The sequence below is a fragment of the Ictalurus punctatus genome, chromosome 14 (assembly GCF_001660625.3).
Source record: "Ictalurus punctatus breed USDA103 chromosome 14, Coco_2.0, whole genome shotgun sequence".
NCBI classification, from domain to species: domain Eukaryota; kingdom Metazoa; phylum Chordata; class Actinopteri; order Siluriformes; family Ictaluridae; genus Ictalurus; species Ictalurus punctatus.
The window spans coordinates 26,583,289-26,600,085 of NC_030429.2; the positions used below are offsets into that span (position 1 = coordinate 26,583,289).

Here is a 16,797-nt window from a genome sequence, read left to right on the forward strand (position 1 = left end):
ATTTCTCTCTCTCTCTGTGTGTGTGTGTGTGTGTGTGTGTGTGTGTGTGCTGTACACTGTTTCTGTTTATTTATTTTTATTTTGCTGTGTGATGTTCTGTCACGCGCGCTAACTGATCCAAAGCTGTAATAAACACTTAATGATCAGAGATATAAGAGATATAAGCGCTGAATCCACGAGCGGGTAAATGAAGCGCGTGACACGCAACAGCATCAGTATGTTTGAGTTTTCAGTGTTCTGGAGAAACACTCTGACCTTCCTGTGTAGAGTTTTAATCTAACCCGACACACAGAAACACTCATCCCCACTGCAGGACCAGCACACTCACAATCCTCTCATTAACACACACTTACTGTGGTCTCTTACACACACACACACACACACACACACACACACACACACACACTGTAGTCTCTTACACACACACACACAAACACACACACACACACACACACACACACACACACACACACACACACACTGTAGTCTCTTACACACACACACACACACACACACACACACACTGTAGTCTCTTACACACACATACTTGTGTAAGTCTATATCGGGGACTACATGCCGGATCCTCCAATGCGGGGACCCGTATTTCTAAAAGGTTTAGGAGCAAACCAAAGATAGATTTGTGTTTCAGCTGAAGCTGTAAAAACGTCCGTCACTTGAAATGACATAAAATACGTTAATAAAGCAATGTGACATTTTTCCACATTCTGGGGACAGTTTCTGGAAGACCAAACTTGTGAGGACGAGCGCACGCACACACACACACACACTATTATTCTGGTATTTCTAAATTGTAGGTACTTGTGAACAATCTGGGGACGCAATTTACAAACAATTGGGAAGGTGCTATAATGCATATTTCCAAGATAATTGATTAAGTCACATGAATAACAACAGGCCTTTTATTTTTAATCTTAAACATTTTGATATTTGCTATGCGGTATTTTTGCACAGATAATATTTTCAGGCAGTTACTAATTAACACTCAAAAGTTCGTCACAAATGAAATGTAAAGAATTAGAAAAAAATAAAATTGTACAATACAAATTTCCATCCTTAAACTTAATAATAATAATAATAATAATAATAATAATAATAATAATAATAAACTAAAACTACCAATGATCTGTGCAAATGAAATGAAATCATGCAGACTTTTTTCTGGGTTACATTAACCTTTTAAGAGCTGTGATTCTATTCTTTACAAAGAACTTAACAGGTAACCAGTCCCTGCCGTTCAGTGCAACAGGCTCAGCTTTAATACAGGCCTCACCATGTTTTTTTTTCCTGGCACTGTGCAAGTTTTGATGAACCTGGACAGATGTTTTTCAACTGCCTTCACTTCACTGATCTCCCATTTCTTTTTCTTTACCACCTTAACACCTGAACAAATGCAAGACAAAGTTAGTCAAAACATATAATGTCTTTCAAGTTCATGAAAACAATCATGTTTGTTTATCAGACAATACCTTTGGGAACAGATGTGGTACTGGTTGGTTCTGTTGCTTGCTCAGATGAGGTTTCCTGGGCTTGCTCTGTAGACGGTTTCAGTTCTGGCTCAATATCTACTGAAACACAGAACAAGTGCACTCTTTTTGAATGCATCCTAAATGATTAAGGACACCTCATAATACTCATAATAATAATAATAATAATTAACAACTACAGTTTGTGCATTTTCTGAAGAATACAGTGATTGTGGAGCTTAAAATGTGGTCACTATGGTGTTGCTAGGTGGTTGTGGATACAATTATACTCGTTAAGATGCTATCTACATGTACCAAGCCATTAGGGATTACTTAAAGGCCTAGATAACCTTCCGTCTCCCATACACCATACTTGCCCTATGAATAGATAAAACCTACTATGGAGCCGCCCACATCACAGGCTTTTCACTGGAGTAAACACCCATCTTATCTGGTGTTTCACCGAATTAAGCCTACAACACCACCAGAAGGCTCAACAGTAACAAGCCCCACTGGCACCAGAAATGCATGCTCAGTGCCACTGGTTACACCACTCTACCACTCACTGATGAGTATGTTTCCTGGCAAAAACTACAGCACGAAGACAAAAAAAACCCCAAAAACACCCAAACACACAGGAGTGCTTTTCATAGACTCTGTATATAAGGGAGTAAAGCTCACCTTCATCTGATTCATTCTCTGTTCCTGACAGATCCCTTGACAAATCTGAATTCTGAACAAGTACAGCTTCTATTTAAACAACACCTACAGTGATAATATAATGACATAACACGTAAATCCGTATGTTAATCATTTACACTTCCAAACTCCTTTCAACATACCATCTGGCTCAACGTCAGTTTCGTCTAGGTTCTTTCCACTGAACTCCCCAAGTGTTCCTGTCTCTAATGCCATCAAAACTTTGCTTATCTTGGCCAGCTGGAGAGTCCTTCAGGAAGTCTGTTATATTTTCTGTGTATTCTCACATCATGCCCTAAAAAGTCAGCCAGCTGATCCAATTCTGTATTATTGAGGTTCAGAACATTGGAGAGTGTTGCTATGCGTTTACGAACGTTTTGTACACGAAGACAATCTGACCCCCTCAGGTGTGACAGTCCTGCGGGACGTGTAAACATGTAAATGTTTTCAGAAGGAATTCCACATTTCGTTTTTGTTAAAGAAGTTCCATATTTTTCTGCCTTATAGGTGTTAAAAGATCTGGAACCTTTCGTCTACGCTTTCCACGTATTTCAAGTCGAGTAAAGCTCTGGCAGAGTTTCCTTTCAAGCTCCGATAGTGCAAGAGCAATGTCTTTGTGCAAGTCATCGGTGTTTCTGCTGGTTAAATGCTGTTAAAGGCATTTTTGGGACCTCACCCTCTCTTCTGCGATTGAAGAGGATAGTCTGAGCCAGAGTAACCTTTGCAAGATGTGTCCAGTTCTTGGAGGAAGCATCTGCTGATAGTTTCTGAAAGTACTCTTCTTGCTTTTGATCAAGATACAAGTGTAATGTTTTCACATCCTCAGTAAAAGGAAGAATAAGTGGAGCATTCCACTTCATTTCCTGCTGTGTCCGGAGTGCATGTGATGATATCAGTTCGCTCCATCTTGCCGCATACATGTCTGAAAAGTTGTGCGCATTTTCTGCTCTTTCACTGTCCTGATCCATCATTGCTTGAAATGAGACCAAAGAAGCAATCTTCTGTAAGCTATGACCAAGCTTCAATGCAAGGGATGGTCGTTGGAATGTACACTTTTCTTCATCATAACCGCTGGCTTTTCTGACGGCAGTGATGACATGCATGAAGTTAGCTGGGTCAACAAAATCCTCCATGTTACACAAAGGAGTCACTTCCCTCACTGTAATTAACAATCTTCCAATTTCCCTCATTTTCTGTCGAATATAATCGTGTTTGCCAATGTCTGAGCCTACTCTGTTGTAAAAATACTCTCCTAATCTTCTTATGTACAAATCTGTTTTAATGGCAAGTACCATCTTGTCATGGGTCATGTTACTGAAAAGTTTCCACAGGCCAGCACTAGTTCAGGAGGTGCAGGTCCCTTTCCCGGTTTGGGATGGGAGTGATCATTTTTGCTCAGCTTACACCATTTCATATGACGCCAGAGAAACCTTCTAGCAAAGAGCCCTTGACAGTTGCAGCAGTGCACAAAGGTATTGAAATCACAATCTTTTTGTGGCTTCTTACAAGGTACAAGCTCACCTCCACGCTGTACAACTTCAGCATTATGTGCAAAATTCCCCCTGTTCCTGAGGTGATCTAGCAAGTTTTTCCTTTCTTTTGAACCTTTTGGAAAACTCAAAGCTTTCACAACTTCAGACTCAGTGCTATGAACCTGCTCTAAGTGTCTTGCCAGTTTTGATAGTGGTTTGCTGCAAAACAAACAGTACTGTTTCTTATCACACACTCTCACTCTACTAGTTGGCTTTGAAACTCCTCTGACCAAAACAGAGCTTGACTGGTCAGGTACAACTTCAGATTCATTGGAAACTGCTGCACTAGACTGACCAGTGCTAGGACTGAGTAAAGGACATCTTTTCGTCATTTTCTTGGTTTTCCTTTCAGAAACTGAAATCACATGATTGCAGGCACTTTCATCTGAGCTACTACATGAAGACTCAGGGACATATTCATCTTCACTATTTTCCACACTACTGATGGAGCAGGCATCATGGATGTTTACCTCATCAGGCTATAAAAAAAAAACAATATAACTTTAATATGAACACTAATTAAAAAGGTCCGCTTTTTATATTCAGAAAAGTGACAGTTTATCCAACCCGAGGAGTGCTTGTTTCCACTTGTAACTGCGGTATACAATACTGGTCACCAGCAAACGTTTCATCTGGCACCTGCTGAGTTAAAAAACAAACAAACGGTGGAATACAAAATGTAATGAGACTTCAAACGATTTCATATTTAAAATACATTAGAGAAAGTTAAGTGGGAAAATAATTATTTGTAGACTCATGCTGTGAATGTTGGGTGCAATGATGATAATCTCCAGAGGCACCATCTGACTCCAGACAATTACTGTCCATCTCTATTCCAGTTTTTATCACCTGAAATATGCACAACAGTCACTAATAAGCCCAAAAGCAAAAGTATGTTGGTAGACTATAACTAAGCTGAATAGTATAAAGTTGTAGAACGTATTTTAGGCTAAAACACACCAAGCAAAGAAGATATTTGTTGAAAATAAAAAAATTAAAGTAGGCATAATGTGAGGACCTGGTATAAAGTTTCATGTTAAAAGACAGTGTGGGGACCCAGTGGGGGAGGGGCACCATTTCAATTGTCAATTGAAATCACTCCTTTGCAAACACTGGTAGAGTACAATGTACATTGTGGGGACTTAGGGTTTTCTATGTTATAAAATACATTAAAAAAGCAGTTCCATACCAGATTACAGAATGAAGACTCATGCTGTGAGTGTTGGGTGCAATGATGATCATCTCCAGAGGCACCATCTGACTCCAAAAGATTACGGTCCACCTCTATTCCACTTTCTGTCACCTGAAATAGGCAAAACCGTCACTAATAAGCTCAAAAGTAAAAGTATGTTGGTATACGATAACTAAGCTGAATAGTATAAAGTTGTAGAAAGTATTTTAGGCTAAAACACACCAAGCAAAGAAGACATTTGTAGAAAAAAAAGAGACATGTTAAATTAGGCATCTTGTGGGGACCTGGTGTAAAGTTTCATTTTAAAAGACAGTGTGGGGACCCAGTGGGGGAAGGGCACCACTTCAATTTTCAATCGAAATCACTCCTTTGCAAACACTGTTAGAGTACAATGTACATTGTGGGGACTTAACGTTTACTATGTTATAAAATACATTAAAAAAGCAGTTCCATACCTGATTACCGAATGTAGAAATGTATGTTGGTATACCATAACTAAGCTGAACTGTGTAAAGTTGTAGAAAGTATTTTAGGCTAAAACACACCAAGCAAAGAATACATTTGTAGAAAAAAAAGAATATTTTAAAGTAGGCATCTTGTGGGGACCTGGTGTACATTGTAGAGACATAACCTTTACCATTAAAAAAAAAAAACACATATAAAAAGCTGTTTCATAACCATGTACACTAATAAACCCATTTGCTAGTTTAACCACACATTTAACATACTGTAATAAAAGGACAGATTGCAGAACAGAAAAATGGGCAGAAAACTGATAACCTGAGCTTTTGTTTAAAGAGCTTTCCATGATCCTGGATTCAGCTAAAGTTCAAGTTACAAGCCTGTGTTGGTAGCAATTATTAGATTAACACTTACGTTGCTGAGTTACTGTAACACTGAACTCCTAACATATACACAAAGCTTAAATAAACAGTGTTAATGCAAAAATGAACACGTACAGTACTGAATTAATGCTTACAACACTGAATAAACCTGCAGTGTTTATACAGTCCTGGTAAAAAAAAAGAAGAAGAAGAAGTGTTAATTCAGTAGTTTTGAATCGGCTGTTACGAAGCACAACTGGACCCAAACGATCGTTGTGGGTGTCAGTTCAGCTCGACGCTCGGATCGCTACACATCATAGGTGTTTAATGTTACACTTCCACACTGAAGGTGAGTGAGCTGCATTACCACCCACAAGGCAGAGGCTGAAATCAAGGAGCAGTCAGACATCTTGCGAAGACGTCGCTCATTGTGACGTGCGCATGGCAGCTGAAGGAACGTTGTAGATCAGTGGTCATCAACCCTGTTCCTGGAGATCTACCTTCCTCAGGACTTTAGCTCCAACCCTAATGGTGCCCACCTGACCCTCTAATCGTTGTCTTGATCTAAAACAGGTGTGTTAGATTTTGGTTGGAGGTGAAACCTGCAGGAAGGTACTACAGATCTCAAGGAAGAGGGTTGGTGAGCGCTGCTGAAGACAAACACGCTACACACCCAAGCCTGTGATTGTTCATTACGAATGAGGCATGGTCATGCTGATTCATTTCCTCTCGTAGCGTGTCGTTCTTAACCGTCTCACGTGCCACTCGTGCCTCGTTTCTCTTTGTAAATATGGAACAGAATACACAGATCTCCCGCGTTGTGCTTCCAACAACTCGTCGTTTTATGGCAGGAGGAAATCTCGCTGTAGTTGTGTAAACTCGTCCATGACGGCCAGCGCGAGACGACAGACCGCGTGTGAGCCTGTAAGCTCGTGAAGGTCTTCATGCAGCCAACTTTTAAGCACGTTGAGGCCTAAAGAAAGGAACGCAGGCCATGTTCAGGTGTGTGCTGCTCAAACTTTGGAGAGACTTCCAGCCCCGAGTGTTTCTCATACAGACACTTTCAGACTTTCGTAATTACCATGGTTACACATGCTGATGTTTCATATCTGCCCAAAACTCTCAGTAGTCTGAGTCGGAGTGAAGGCGTTTATCTCAAGCAGTGAATATTAGGAAAACTAATTTGGATAAAGGTTTCATCTTTTGTGGGATTTTTCAGTGAGTGTTGGATAAAACAAATCTCTGGCAGTTTCGGCTGATTAAAACAGAAACATTTAACGCAGTGGAAAATTCTTTTTATTTCCTTCAGATTTCCTGTTTAAGTTTCCAGAACTCCAGCATGTTCATCTCCCCGTGTTGATTCTGGATTAGAGCATCAGGTGTGAGAGCAGTGAGCAGATTTATTACACCGCGTAGGTCTGTATCGCTGAAGGAAAATATCATCATGGTGCGTCATGGATGTTAAGTAGGGGTGTGAAAATTTATAGAAATGAAAACAGGTTTTCTCCATTGACAAAACATGCAATGATCCCGAACCAGGTGAAATATCGATTCTTTTCTAATAGAAGTTAGCTTCTTTTTTTGTGTGTGTGTGTTAACTTGTGCTTTATTAGAACGCTGTATTCATTCTGTTTGTATTTATGAACACTGGAGGTGTCAATGCAACGCTGTAAATGTTCCTTCAGCCTGTAGGTGATAACGAGTGAACGCCGCCTCGTCACACCACCCCACCGCTGATTATTTTCCAATAACGGCAGGACACTGAGTGTTATCTTCAGTATATTTAGCTGAGATGCATACCTTAAGGCTCGTTTAAAAAATCGTGCTGGGAATGGGTTCATCTACATAACGTAAAAGGGAGATATCTGAAATACAGTTTAGCGTGACTAAATCATTTTTATTCTCATCGTGTTGAGGTTCTGCCCGTTCGGTTTAGCAGACGTACACTGGAAAAGTCCTGATGTGGCTAAAAATCCTCTGATCGTAGTCAGAGTTAACCAAAACTCCTGGATTTATAGTCTTACCTCAAAACTGAGCCTGTTTATAAAGGCTGATTTTTACAAATCATACAGAAAATGATTCTGGATACAGTTTTATCTGATTACTAGCCCTGTTTGTACAAGTCTGATCTGTTTTTGTAGTCTGATTTTATAGTTGTCCAGATCTCATAGTCTGCTCTGATCACCGTTTATGTTTCTGTAGTCCGATCTGACCACTAAACACATCTAGGTGCCTCATATGTGATGACTATCAGGATTCAGTCTGGAAAGGCTAATTATTCATATGGAAACAAATACGCCATTGGACGTAATTGAATCTGATCATGACTCAGATCCACACCAGGAAATCTGAGTATTTGCATATTACGTGTGACGCGGTTATCAGAAGCATGCGACCTCGGCAGAGGCGTCCTGACTGACAATCTCAGGTCAGCCGAGGTAAGCTTATTCATGCTCAGTCGGACATGTAACAGTTCCTCCAGGATTTCACGGTTCTACAGTCGCAGAAATCAAAGCAATATCGGACAAACTCCGCAATATTCGGAGGAGCCTGCGTTTTTCAAAATTACCGCATTTGACGTCATCACAACTCGCATTCAGCCAAAGCCCTGTTCGATTCGCCTGTGTCGGACACGAGTACAGCTAAAAACGATTGCAATTCCGCCAATTCGAGAACTTTTCTGCGAAACAGCACAAACAACAAATCATTTTTTTTTAATAAAGCAGCAAAATCAAGCATTCTTGTCCGAAACGATGACAAAAAAAATGTGTAAGGAAGTGTGTGTAGCTTTTTTCCACCAATTATAGTTTTATACTGACTGTTATTGGACTTTCAGAGCTGCAAATCCTAACAGTTTCAGATGACGGGATTTAATGAGCCTACACACCTGTAGTATAATTCTTTGTTTATGGGAGACCTTGTTAGACCGGTTCTTTCAGACATACACCTAGTTATTTAAAAAAAAAAGCACTAAAACATGAGTAATAGATATGACAATCTGAAAGGTCTGATGTGCTTCAGTGTGGCGATATACAGGGTCGAATCTGCTCCAAAGCACGAAATAATCATCATACTCTGTTATATTATTATTATTTACAGTATTCAGCGGGGCATAAATTTCCAAATATGCAACCGTGGACCTTGTGTTTTTGAAGTTAAGGACAATTTATACTAGACGACAGTCCCTGAACATTTCCTGCGTCTGGCATAAACAGTTAAAAGTAACGACTTATACACTCCCCCTTTTTTTTTTAAAAGCCTCTACATCTCAGAAATGAATGCAGACACGGGCCTGACATTCCGCACAGTATTTATTACGAATAGTGACGTTATTTCCAGAAAGTATGAAGCACGATTGAGGTGGTCAGTCGGGAGGCCTCCGGTGAGTTCATATGGCTTGACCCATATTACACGTGATCACATTAATCAGAGTCTCACAAACCACACACACCCCCGACTAGCCGAATAATACCGCTTTAGATTACAAGCAAGATATAAGATGCAGGAAAGCACCGGATATAAGCGAGGACATAAGTGCTGTTCGGACAGGAGCAGCGTTCTGGCGTGTTAAGTGATGTGCAGAAGATATGAACGATTCACGTGGATGGTGAAACGTGATATCACAGGGACGTCCCGTTCATTTTATAGAGGGTGAAATATGGCACGTAGACACACACACACACACACACACAGTCTGTAAAAATGACTGACATGATGAATTCAAACTAAAATCCCAGAGATAATCTGCTACTGTAATAGTTACTATACGTTATCCACCTCCTCGTGGGAAACTAATCCCGTATGAATAGAGCTGCAGTCCGATCCGAGCACACAGCTTCTTTTTCTTTTTTTTTTTTTGTTGAGGAAAATATTAGCCGTGTGTGTTCTAGAGGTTAATCGCCGAGCTTGTCTCTCGGATGCTTGAGGAAATGAGCCCTGCTGGACGTGCGTTAAGAAACGATGGTTAGATCATTTTTAATACAAAAGCTAATAAGTCACACTCCGCACACTCAGCCCTGATTAACTCCTCGCTTAATAATGGAGCGCAGCTGGGGAACTCGTGATGACCAAACCACCGGTGTCACGTGTGTGTTTAGTTCTAGATCAGCGCATCTGCGTCCTTCACTTGCTGAGAAGCGTGTTCTATCCTCCTCTCACACACTTGTTGAACAGAATGACGCCGATCACACCGAGAAAACAAAATGGTGATTTTCGATCAGCCCCCCCCCCTCACACACACACACACACGCACACAACATTTAGACTCATTTTAGGAAGCTAACTGTTAACTATCCAAAAAAACCCCTTTGAAGAGAACCCTGTATGTTTATTGATTGCATTCCGAGACAACAGCGCACTGATTTAAAAGCGAGCGTTGGTGTTAATTCCACTTTCATTTATTCATATCCTCCAGACTGCCAACACTCCCCACCCAGCAGTCAGGACTAATAATACCCCTGATTTTACACCGAATTCTGACATCCTGCTCGCTCAGAAGCCGTTGATTCATTTCCCTTTATTAAATATTCTGCTTTCGTGTAAACGTTGAACTAAAAGAAGTCATTTGTGGGTTTTGGGGAATATGATGCGTTGGTTTGTCAGTGTTGTGTCACAGTCGGATGATGTAGAGCTACACTGTTCTGCTTTTCAAATCTTTCCAGACACACAGGGTGTGTTGCACGTGTGTGTGTGTGTGTGTGTGTGTTTATCATCTATACAATGCAGTCCCCGCTGTTTGTGTGTGTTTCTGTGGCTTGATAAAAGCGAACAGTTGTTCTTTTCCTCCTCCAAAAAACACGAGGCCATTGTTTCTGTCTGAATCCAGCGCTCCGTCCAACTGCACGGTGTCCTTCTCATTTTTTTTTTTTGCTGCCCTTTGTGCCTTTGTACTATTGTTCATTCTTTCTGCATGAACGCCACACCATTTGTAGGACCTTCTCCATCAGGGGGAAGAACCAGGTGTTAAACATGTTTGAGATAACACGTACTCACACACACACACACACACACACACACACACACACACACACAGACAAACACACACACACACTTTACTCCTTTTCCAAAGGATAAAATCCCTCTGATAGCCATCTGGTGTGAACTTCATCTCCCATATCATTCACACACACGGCCATCGCTCTGAGCTTTACTACCTCAGGAACACAGGGTGTGTCTTATGCAAATCACACACACACACACGCAGAAACAAACACACACACACACACACACACACACACACACACACACACACACACCTAACTCCTTTTCCAAAGTGTAAAGTCCCTCTGATAGCCATCTGGTGTGAACTTCATCTCCCATATCATTGACACACACTCTGAGCTCTACTACCTCAGGAACACAGGGTGTGTCCTATGTAAATCACACACACACGCGCGCACGCCCACTAACTACTCCCCCATGAATCTTAATCAACACATAACATCCTAAACAAGTGCATGGCCACATCATCCGTCCACCCTTACTGAACGTAGCACGGGACGAGAGAGTGAGAGAGGAAACGCGAGAGAGGAAGCAGAAGGAGAATCTGGGATAAAGGAGACTGATAGAAAGGACACAGGAAGAGAAGTAAATAAAAGCAACCCTGAAAGGACTTGAAGGTCTTCCTGTTTAGTGATGAAGATGGTCGCATGGCCTGCGTGCACTGACAGTAGCGCTCTCCTGTATTCCTCACACCGGTACTCCTGCGGGATCTGTCTTCCTTCACGTAACAGAGGGTCTGTGGCCAGACTGTGAAGCTGCCCGGGTGAAGGAAGTCCTTGCCTTATCCCCTGCCGCGTCGTGAGAAGACGGCTCAGCCCTCCCCCAAGCCTGAGCAAAACACAAGCTTCAGAAACGGAAAAGTTGAACCCATGATGATAATAAAGAGGACGTTGTCCCTATTTCAGTCGTGTCTGGTGCGTTAAAGAGATGTGATCTGCTCTGTCGAAGGCGCTTTCTTGGTAAAAACTCGTAAGAATTGATTTTGCGCAGTTCCGTCATGTCACGTGGAGGATAAACGTGATCCGTAAACGCGGTGCGTTTAATTTGCGTTTATCGATGCGTGTGTGCTCTTTCAGTCCGTTTGATTTTGATATGATTTTGTGCCACAGGCTTCCAGTTAAAAACAGTTACCTTTTCAAGAGGAGGAGATAAAACTGGTGGGTAATTTCCCGTTATTCGTATTCCGTTTAAAATCCTCATACAGGTCTGTTCTCAACGTTCGGAAGAAATGTTTATAAATTCAGCTGGAAGGCCATCCAGGCCTGGTGTTCACACTGTTGATAGCTGCTGCACTTCAGTGGCTGGTTCTTGGGGTTCGATGTCCACGTCCGGTGGTGCTGTTTGTGCTTGTCTCCAAATCTTTTGTTTTTGCTATACATTGAAGACAATTGTGTTGGAGATCAAAAAAGACAACCTGGCAACTTTTGTTTAAAACCCACCCATTTCTTCAAGTGATCACAAACTATCGAAACATGTGACTGACGGGTGTTTCTTGTTACCCAGGTGTGTCCTGTTCAGTTGATTGTGTAAAGAATAAATAGCTTTGAAGGTCTACTCTTGGTTTGAGCCCTGGGTTTCACCTGAGAAGACCTGTGCGGTTGTGTTAAAAAGGATAAACCAACATGGAGAACAGAGAGCTGTCTATGGGAGAAAAGCGAGCCGTTATGAAGCTGAGAAAAGAGTCAATCAGATCCACTGCACAAGCATTGGGCACGGACAATACAACCATTTGGAATGTTCTGGGAAATAAAAAGGAAGAAAGCACTGGTGAACCGACAACCAGACACGGAACAGGTCGGCTAAGGAAAACAACAGCAGTTGATGCAAGACTGTAAGAGCAAGATTGGAATTCGCAAAGAAACACAGAGATGATCCACAGAAGTTCTGGAAAATATGATGAACCTCTACCAAAGTGATGGAAAGGCCAAAGATTTAGTACCTGCTAACTACGATTACGTTCTTATAATGAATTGTCCATGCGTCAACACAAATGAAATGATATTCAGTTCAATATTAGATTAAACTGTATTATTATTATTATTATTATTATTATTATTATTATTATTATTGGCTGAAAGAAATCGAGGTGGTAACAGACGATACACACACAGTGGAGGTAGTGTCATGGATTGGGCTCGCACGGCTGCTTCTGGAACATTCTCACTAATCTTTATAGCTGATGGAAGTCATGCTGGTAGCAGCAGAATGAATTCAGAAGTCTACAGGAACATCAGGAGGAGCTTCATCACGCAGCATGCCTTCCCACCACGTTCCCCATTCTGTCTCATTTTCAGTGTCTCCTGTAAATAAAATAAAAATTCTACATCATATACTTATATTTAATGAATTCTGTGACTAGGTCTTGTTTGTTCATGTCCCTGCCCTCATCGATATTAAACGTTCCTACTCTGTGCTTCTCCGTGAGAAGGAATCAGAAGAGAAGGAGACGAGGAAAGCTGTGCAGAACAGAGAGGACGGCATGTGACCGGACTTGGCCATTTTACATTTTGTTGAGCTTTTAGAGCGCCCTCCGTAGCGTTTCCATCATTCTCCATAACCACACCGGCAATCTCCAGGGTTCTCCAGAGCCGTTTGCTCTCCTCAAGCACCGCAGAGTTCTCCAGCGTTCTCTGCAGCTTTTGATTTGAGTCGGTTGTGATCATTTGAGACAATTGTAATGATTGAGTAGCTTCCAGTTGCGTTTCTCTGCATATTTGTTATCTGTTCTAACGTCTCAGGACATGGAGCCTATGAGCAGGTAGTCTTCTGTGTCTTCTGTGAGCAGCACACAACCACCTGCTTACTGACACTCACACTAGCAAGTCTCTCGTGTCACTTACACAAAGTGTTGATTAATGTTCCATCAGAGCAGCTCTGACAGCAGCGCAGCCGCAAACCCCGGCTTTATATTAACACGCCCGTTCTAATACGTTATCGTTTCTATGGTAACGGCTCATTCACAGGGGCGTGTACAGCGGACGCTCCACGTGAACGCACTCAGAGCAGCCGATGTGGTGAAGTTCGCTGAAAGTAAGGAGACGTTCGTGTAACGTTTAAGGAAGGAGTCTCCAGCGTCGGCGCTTTGTAAGAGTCAGAGGTGAAGCTGTAAACTTTACGTCCTAAACAGTCGTGAACGTCACTTTATAAAAGAACAGAATCTCTTTTTTTTCTTTTTTAAATTTTTTTTTATTGAAGATACTCAGCAGGGTGGAGTGGACCCTGTGTAGAAAATGTGAAGTTGGTGTTTTTCACAGGAACGGATCTCAGAAAGTGTGCTGATTAATAATAATAATGTCCAAAGTGTCCGTAGTGTATGAACGGGTGTGTGAGTGTGTGTGTGTGATTGTGCCCTGCGATGGACTGGCACCCTGTCCAGGGTGTACCCCGCCTTGTGCCCCATGCTCCCTGGGATAGGCTCCAGGTTCCCTGTGACCCTGAAGGAAGGAGTAAGCGGTAGAAGATGGATGGATAATAATAATAATAATAATAATAATAATAATAATAATAATAATAGAAGCTCCTCAGTTACTGTGATTTCCACAATAATAATAATAATAATAATAATAATAATAATAATAATAATAATAATAATAGAAGTTCCTCAGTTACTGTGATTTTCACAATAATAATAATAATAATAGAAGCTCCTCAGTTACTGTGATTTTCACAATAATAATAATAATAATAATAATAATAATAGAAGCTCCTCAGTTACTGTGATTTTCACAATAATAATAATAATAATAATAATAATAATAATAGAAGCTCCTCAGTTACTGTGATTTTCACAATAATAATAATAATAATAATAATAATAATAATAATAATAATAATAATAATAGAAGCTCCTCAGTTACTGTGATTTCCACAATAATAATAATAATAATAATAATAATAGAAGCTCCTCAGTTACTGATTTCCACAATAATAATAATAATAATAATAATAATAATAATAATAATAGAAGCTCCTCAGTTACTGATTTCCACAATAATAATAATAATAATAATAATAATAATAATAATAGAAGCTCCTCAGTTACTGATTTCCACAATAATAATAATAATAATAATAATAATAATAATAATAATAATAATAATAATAGAAGCTCCTCAGTTACTGTGATTTTCACAATAATAATAATAATAATAATAATAATAATAATAATAATAATAATAATAGAAGCTCCTCAGTTACTGTGATTTTCACAATAATAATAATAATAATAATAATAATAATAGAAGCTCCTCAGTTACTGTGATTTTCACAATAATAATAATAATAATAATAATAATAATAATAATAATAATAATAGAAGCTCCTCAGTTACTGTGATTTCCACAACAATAATAATAATAATAATAATAATAATAATAATAATAATAATAATAGAAGCTCCTCAGTTACTTGGATTTCCACAATAATAATAATAATAATAATAATAATAATAATAATAGAAGCTCTTGTGTTACTTGGATTTCCACAACAACAACAACAACAACAACAATAATAATAATAATAATAATAATAATAATAATAATAATATGCATAATAGCAGAGACATAAATAAGAAAAATCTACAAATATGTAATGTTAAATAAAAATGTAATAAAATGTGTGTGTAAAAATGGAATGAAGCATATACAGAAATGTAAATAATATAAAAATGTATTACATTATGTAATTAATATATATATATATATATATATATATATATAAGATTTTTTATTAAGTAATCAAACAATAAAAGTAACATAATATTAAAAATAATAATAGTAGTAAAAGCCAGTAATCTACACTCACTGTCCACTTTAATAGGAACACCTGCATAAACGAGCAGATGTCCAGCCGTTCCTATTAAAGTGACGAGTGAGTGAATAATCCAAACTATCCCTTTGATGAGCAGACACTGTCAGAGGAGCACTAGTGTTTTATTTTGGGTTTATTTCTGCAAATGTTTGAAGGTCCAGCACGTTTATAACCACACCTGTTGTTGTTTATTGTGAACAACGTGCGAATTCTTGCTGATGGAGAACAAAGCAGTGAAGGTGTAAATATTTTCCACATGCTCGTCGTCTCCTGTAGCAGCTTCTCGTGGGAATTTCTGATAAACAGGTGAAATTTTCTGAGCGATCGTTTAGCATTAAAACGTTTGCTGTTTTCATTTGTGCTCGTGCTTGTTACGCGAGACTGATTCGTCAACGGAAAAATAAACAGGAAGTAGAAATCCAGTTTGTCTCCGTGTGACAGGAAACAGAGGCGGCTCGCGCAGGGGGATCATTAGTATTTAGGACGCGGCTTTAGAGCGACAGGTGCTAGATGCTAACTGCTAACACAGGCAGGATTCATACACACAGTGTGTATATAGAGAGTTCTTCTTCCAAGCAACATTTTCATCTCAACAGCTGTATAGAATAAACACCTCCCGGATGGTGGTGAGTACTTAAAGCTGACGATTTTTATTACTTAAAAGTGTTTCGAAACTTGTGATAATTATCTCTCGTTAGATATTTAAATATACACAACGTCCTTGCAATAGATATGACTAGATTGTTTATTGAATTTAATTTCAGGATGTTCTGTTTGCATTTTTCTGGAGCAGAAAAACGCTGCATTCTGGAGTTCTCTCTGGACGTTTCACTCCCTCCGAGTTCCCACAGAAAAGTGTCCTGACGTGTTGATTTATGTGACAGCAACAGTAACAATCAGGAGATTTGTGTATGGGGGGGGGGGGGGGGGGGGGGGATGTTGTGAGAAAGCAGAGTGACTCTGAGTGACAGAGAAATTAAAAATGTGCTTCCTGTAATCACACTAAAGGGTCTCACACATGACTGACCTGTCTCACTCACACTTTACCTGTCTCACAGCACAGTGACAGCTTGGTCGTGCTGGGATTTTAACTCACGACCTTCCAAGCAGAAGGCCAATGTCCTAACCACTGAGCTACACACACCTTACCTGTCTCACACACACCTTACCTGTCTCACACACACCTTACTTCTCTCACAGGTAAGGTGTGTGTAAGACAGGTGAGGTGTGTGTGAGAAAGGTACAGGGTGAGACAG

General features: G+C 39.9%; 1 protein-coding gene and 1 long non-coding RNA gene across 5 annotated transcripts in view; one reads left to right on the top strand and one right to left on the bottom strand.

The window, feature by feature from the left end:
- The window catches only part of LOC108274832 (CMP-N-acetylneuraminate-beta-galactosamide-alpha-2,3-sialyltransferase 1), a 60,051-nt gene that overhangs the window by 15,592 nt on the left and 27,662 nt on the right, over positions 1-16,797 (top strand). The window lies entirely within an intron of this gene.
- LOC124628896 (uncharacterized) lies at positions 905-12,487 on the bottom strand. The gene is made up of 3 exons (XR_008397862.1): positions 2,166-12,487; positions 1,488-1,583; positions 905-1,401 (listed from the first exon to the last, which is right to left on the bottom strand). It is a non-coding gene; the product is annotated as an uncharacterized LOC124628896 (long non-coding RNA).